This window comes from Triticum dicoccoides, chromosome 7B (genome assembly GCF_002162155.2).
Source record: "Triticum dicoccoides isolate Atlit2015 ecotype Zavitan chromosome 7B, WEW_v2.0, whole genome shotgun sequence".
NCBI classification, from domain to species: Eukaryota; Viridiplantae; Streptophyta; class Magnoliopsida; order Poales; family Poaceae; genus Triticum; species Triticum dicoccoides.
Window position 1 is genome coordinate 301,715,909 of NC_041393.1, and position 5,617 is coordinate 301,721,525.

The 5,617-nt window shown below is 43.5% G+C and overlaps 1 long non-coding RNA gene across 1 annotated transcript; it reads left to right on the forward strand.

Moving 5' to 3' along the window:
* The first annotated feature begins 1,241 nt into the window (after positions 1-1,241).
* On the forward strand, positions 1,242-3,048 carry LOC119340818. The gene is made up of 3 exons (XR_005164694.1): positions 1,242-1,366; positions 2,710-2,766; positions 2,973-3,048. It is a non-coding gene; the product is annotated as an uncharacterized LOC119340818 (long non-coding RNA).
* Positions 3,049-5,617: the final 2,569 nt, after the last annotated feature.

The following is a 5,617-nucleotide window of genomic DNA, read 5'->3' on the forward strand; positions in this document are numbered from 1 at the left end:
CGATCCCCACGGCACCACCCCATCACCGCCGGCGACCACCGCCCCCACCCTGAACCCTAAGATAGATAGTGGGGTACCTCTCCGATGGGGCCCCCTCCCCGCTGTGGCTGGTTCTTCCTTAACTCCGGCGAGCCCCCCTACCCCCTTAAAATCGACTGACCCAAAAGTCGATTCAGTCGACTGAAGTGTAGCTAAATCGGAGCAGCATCGCAAGAAAGAGCAAGAGCGAGAGCAGGAGCGTGAGCAAGAGCAATAGAAAGAGCATACTAGGCAGGGGACCAAGAGTAAGAGCAAAGCAGCAGTGCGAGCAAGAGCTAAAGAAGCAGCAGCTCCTACTGATGTGGACGTCGCCGCCGAGGGAGCAACGTCGTGGAGGAAGTGGTCGGCGACACCGCCATGGATGCACTACTAGAAAAAGGGCTATAGATGGGATTGGCACTAATGGCGCACCAGACAAGTGGTGCGCCATTAGTATATACTAATGGCGCACCACCTTCTGATGCGCCATTAGTGTTGAAACTACTAATGGCGCACCTGGCCCATGGTGCGCCATTAGTATCAATTTTTTTGAACTAGTGCGCCTGTCCAAACATACTAATGGCGCATCCATAGGAAGTGCGCCATTACTAGTTGTAACTAGTAATGGCGCACCAGTCAGAAAGTGCGCCACTAATGTTGTTTTTTTAATTATTTTTTTATTCCTTTTTCTGCAAAACTACTAATGGCGCACTCACCCGCGGTGCGCCATTAGCATGTATGTACTTATGGCGCACCGAGGGGTGGTGCGCCATTAGTATTGTGGCGCCCCTACTTCGTACTCCCTCCGTCCGGGAAAAGTTGTCTCCATGAAATTTTTGCAAAAAAGCCCTCCACTTTTGTCCGACCAAACCCGCAGTCCTCGTCTTGCCGCAGCGTCACTCCCCTCCCCGCAGCTTCCCGACGTTGTGCTGCTCCCCTCCCCGCCGCGCTGCGCCGCGCCGGTGAGCTCCCCCGCGCCGCTGAGCTCCCTCGCCCCGCTGAGATCCCCCGCGCCTCCTCTCCCTCCTCCACGCCGCCGCGCCGCTCCAGTTCGCTGCGTAGCTCCTCCTCTCCCCTAAAAATCCCTTCTTCCAGTGAGGTTCTCTTCGATGAGGCGCCGTTCGATCTGGAGGATGATGACAAGTTGGCGCTTGATCTGGAGCATGGCGACGGCATGGGGCGGGCGCTCTCGTCCTCGAGCTCCTAATCCACCAGATTCTCTTCCTCCTCCAGGCCCTCCTCAACATCACCGGCGACGACGGCATGGGGAAGACGACGGCGGCAGCTGCGGAAGTCAACCCCAACGAAGGCGGATCCTCCTCAACATCCCAGGCTCCTCCTCCTTCAGGTCCTCCTCGTGCTCATCTATCTCATGCCAAGTCTGAATTTGTACTGCCAAGTCTGAAATTTTCATCTTTATTGTTAAGTCTGAAGTTAGCTGACATGCTTCTCTGACTTGACATGCTTGCAATTTTGATCACTAATAGTACTGCAGCTAGAGTATATCTCAATTTATAACAACACATGTTGACCTTGCAGCAAGTTTACAAGGACATCATTTCTGTCAAACTAAAGCAAGCAAACACTTAACTGAATTTGACTGTACCAATTGAACAAAGCTGCAGGGTACATTATGTTAAAGATTTCCTACTTTAGTGATTTTTAGGGGGAGCACTTAAAAAATTTAGGCAGCATTGATTTATGAGGGAGTAGAGTTTTTGACAAAAATGCTAGTGCTGTCTGTCTGTGCCTACAAAGAGGTAGTACTGCATTTGTGTCAAATTTGATTTAGTCTTAATTTAGAGCTGCGTGTAGTGCAAACTGGATGATGTAGTGCTCTGAATTTGAAGCTTTAACAGTATGTAGATATAGTCTTGTTCAGATCTTACTGAAGAAGAGAGTGGTTAGTAGGCAGGTTACTTCAGAGGCTTTGTTCAGATCTAACTGAATGAATAATTCAGTTAACTTTACAGGGGATCTAACTGACTGAATACGTTTTAGGGACATGCTTTTATCAACTCTTAGTTAAGAGATTGTGGCAGTTTTCTGCAGTCTATCAGTTTGAAATTGACTTCCCTTGTTCGTATTTTACACTCATCTCTACCTGGAGAACAAATTCCTTAGTGCATAATCTGTAGCTCACCATGACAATACTGTCACATGAACAATTCAAAACAGTTAACTGAAAGTGTCTAAAAGTAGTTAAGTGTTTCCAGGATTTCTTTTTTCTTCGGCAAGGCATGATTTCTTTTTTCTTCTTCTTTTTTCTCTAGTGTGCCATGATTTCTTCAGCAAAGCATCAATATCTATTCCTATTAGTGGTTATCTAATTGAATTTTCACATGCTTCTATCAGTGGTTATCTAACTGAATTTTCACATGCTTCTATCAGTGGAAAACTTATATTGTTCGCTAACATTTTATAAACAAAACACATGGAAGCAACTCTATATATGATCCATTTTGAGTAATTAATTTGGTACTCTGTTTGCAGTTGAATTCTGCAAGTCCTTCAGTCTAAGCCTATGAGTAACACTGCTTGTTCACTAATTCAGTTTACTGTACAATTTTGTGTAGACTGAATATTATGTGTGTATAGCACACGCTCATCAAATTACAGACTGGATGATCCGCTGCTACTCTAAGAGAAAAAACAACCCAAGTGTAACCGATTCCTCTCTCTTCTTTGCAGGATCTAATTCTTGATTCTTGCGTCGGTCTGAACTGTGCGATTTACGTTTCGTCAGAGGTGAGCCACTTTTTCCCCGCTTGCTTTCTACCTGTTCGATGAAATGCGGTCGTGCTTAGAATCCTTTTTCTGTTTGGGGTTAAGATCTGTCCTATTCCCTTCTGCTCGTGCTGTTGTATATACTGTTTTTAGCATTCTTGGTAGAAGAGTTTCCTTGTGGGTAGAAAGCTTGGTTGTGTCCTGATTTATGAACTGTTTTCTTCTAGGTCTGTTCTTGGGATTCTGGTGCTGTTGATCTCATCAAGGGCCTCATCTGCTTTCTTTCATCTTGTGAAGGTGATAATTATTAGTACTTTCCCTGCTAATTGTTTACTGTTTCAATACATTTTGTTCCTCTAACATAGTGTCTTTAGCGTTCTTGGTAGAACGGTTTTATTGTGCATGGAATGTTTTATCCTCTCACCTTATACTATTTATTTGTGTGCTTACATATATTCTTTCCTGCTTCGTATTGTGTAATTACTTCGTTTACCTAGAATGTGTGCTCTGGTGTCCTTTGTTCTTCCAATTTTGGAACTTTGCGAGACCCCTGTCCGTTAGTGCCTCTTTGATCGGCTCTGCTATGGCATTGGATAAGCCTTTAGTATAGTGAGCTTTGGTAGAAAATGGTTCTGCCATTCTTGAACAGCACCTGTACTAAAACTGAATAATTAAATGCAACCAACATAGACTTTCCTGCTATCTATGATTACTCAACAAGTTCTTTTAGTTTTAGTCTGACATGGTAGCTAACACCAATTGTTCATATCTATCTTCTTTGACCATACTACATATGCATAATACTGATCAATGGCAATAATCCTTATATGGCCTTTTTTATGAGCGATAATCTAACATTTATAAAATCATCTTAGGATTTCCTAATGGATCCTGTACACATTCCACCAAGGGTCATTTTGGATGCTATGCTGAACACACTCTATAGCTCCCAAAAGCTGTGTACTACACCCAGCCTACAGGAGACATTGCTATAGACACTGATTGAGTATTATCCATCTCTGCAGCACTTGCCAAAGAGCACTGTCAAGAGATTTGTTTGTCAGTCTGAGTCATCTTGCTACTTTTGCAGGTTTATTTGCATATGAAATCACCAGAATTTTCGCCATGGCTCTGGTTCTTGACATGGTGCTTAAAAGTTGATTGTTCTTCCCTATAGTAGTTAAGGTTGATTGTTCTTAGTTAAGGTTGGGTGTTCTTCCCTACAGTAGTTAAGGTTGATTGTTCTTGACATGGTTTATTTGCATATGAAATCACCAGAATTTTCACCAGAATTTGAGACGAATTTTATCTTCCCTACAGTAGTTAAGGTTGATTGTTCTTAGTTTTCCCTTTAGTGTTTAATTTGATTGTTCTGAGCATTCAAATTGTACTCTGTTTGTTTCTCTCCTACTCTTTTCTGAAAAATGTTATTATCTGTGCTTCATTACTACTCTCTCTAAATCATGTGAGAGTTGAATGATGTTGCAGGATAACTATTGATGGTGAAAAGATTGTTGTTTTTTATACTGGTATAGGGGGGGTATAATACAAATGGTCCTTCAAATCCAGTTGGAAGCTCCTCCCTGTAATTGATGAAAGCAGGATTTACTATTTCTAGGGAGTAAGAGGTTTATTTGTTGAACCATGATATCTAAGGGAGTAAGAGGCAACGTCCAGGTTGGTATATAATGGTTCTTAGTCTTTTGCTTTATGACATCGAATGAACTTTGCAATTCTAAGTGTCTATCATGTCCTGCATAGTTTTTTATTTTGTGTAAGCTGAGAGTATTCATAGTTCCATTTTCCTATTTTTGGCAGGGGTATCTAAGAGAGCTGGTCCAGGCTTGATGGAAATCGCTTGATGGAAATCACTTCATAGCACCTATATGTGACTATCTACTTTGTTTGCTAATAACATTGTAAATAATTAATCGTAAGCTTCTTAGAACACTATGTATCATTACTAAGTATCTATCTACCAGCAATAAGTACTTATTTTCATATGTTTCAATATGTGTCTGAATAATATTAATGTACACTCTTTCAATACATGGCTTACTCTCGGCCTTTGCGCCATTGGCGCAACTGGTCATCTAGTTGTATTCAAAGACTAATCTTCTATTGTATTCGATGAATCTGTTGTTGATGTGTGCTGTCTATATTTTGTCAAATTATACATTTTGTAACCTATGCAAAAAACAGAAAAAAAACCTAATATTCATACTAATGGCGCATCACATGACAGTGCGCCATTAGTATGACAAAGCATACTAATGGCGCATCACTGGATAGTGCGCCATTAGTATGCCGCGGTTACTAATGGCGCATCCCGTGGTCGTGCGCCATTAGTATGCCAAAGCACCTGGGTATACATGGCCCCTGGGAGGCATACTAATGGCGCACCGTGGCCTATACTAATGGCGCACCAGTGGTGCGCCATTAGTATACCAGATACTAATGGCGCACCACTGGTGGGCCATTAGTAAAAATTACTAATGGCGTGCTAGTAATGGCGCACCAGTGATGCGCCATTAATGGCCAAATTAGGTGCGCCATTAGTAGCGGTTTTTATAGTAGTGATGCAGCTGCGCTGTGTCGGCTCAAGACCGAGCGCGGCAGCACCGTGAGATCGAATTAAGAAGAAAATGCGGCGATTAGTGTACAACCTCTTTGGTGGCGCCGATTAGGACGCAGCTTGATCCGAGGAAGCGGTGATGATGATGCTCTTCTGGTGGTGCAGGTGAAGACGGAGGTGTGGGAATGGAGGTGGTGTGAAAGACGAGGGGAACGTCGGGGCAGCTCCTTGGAGGTGGAGTAGGGGGTGGCTGAACCGCTGGGACGACGAGACCGACGTCGGATCCTCATTCGGTAC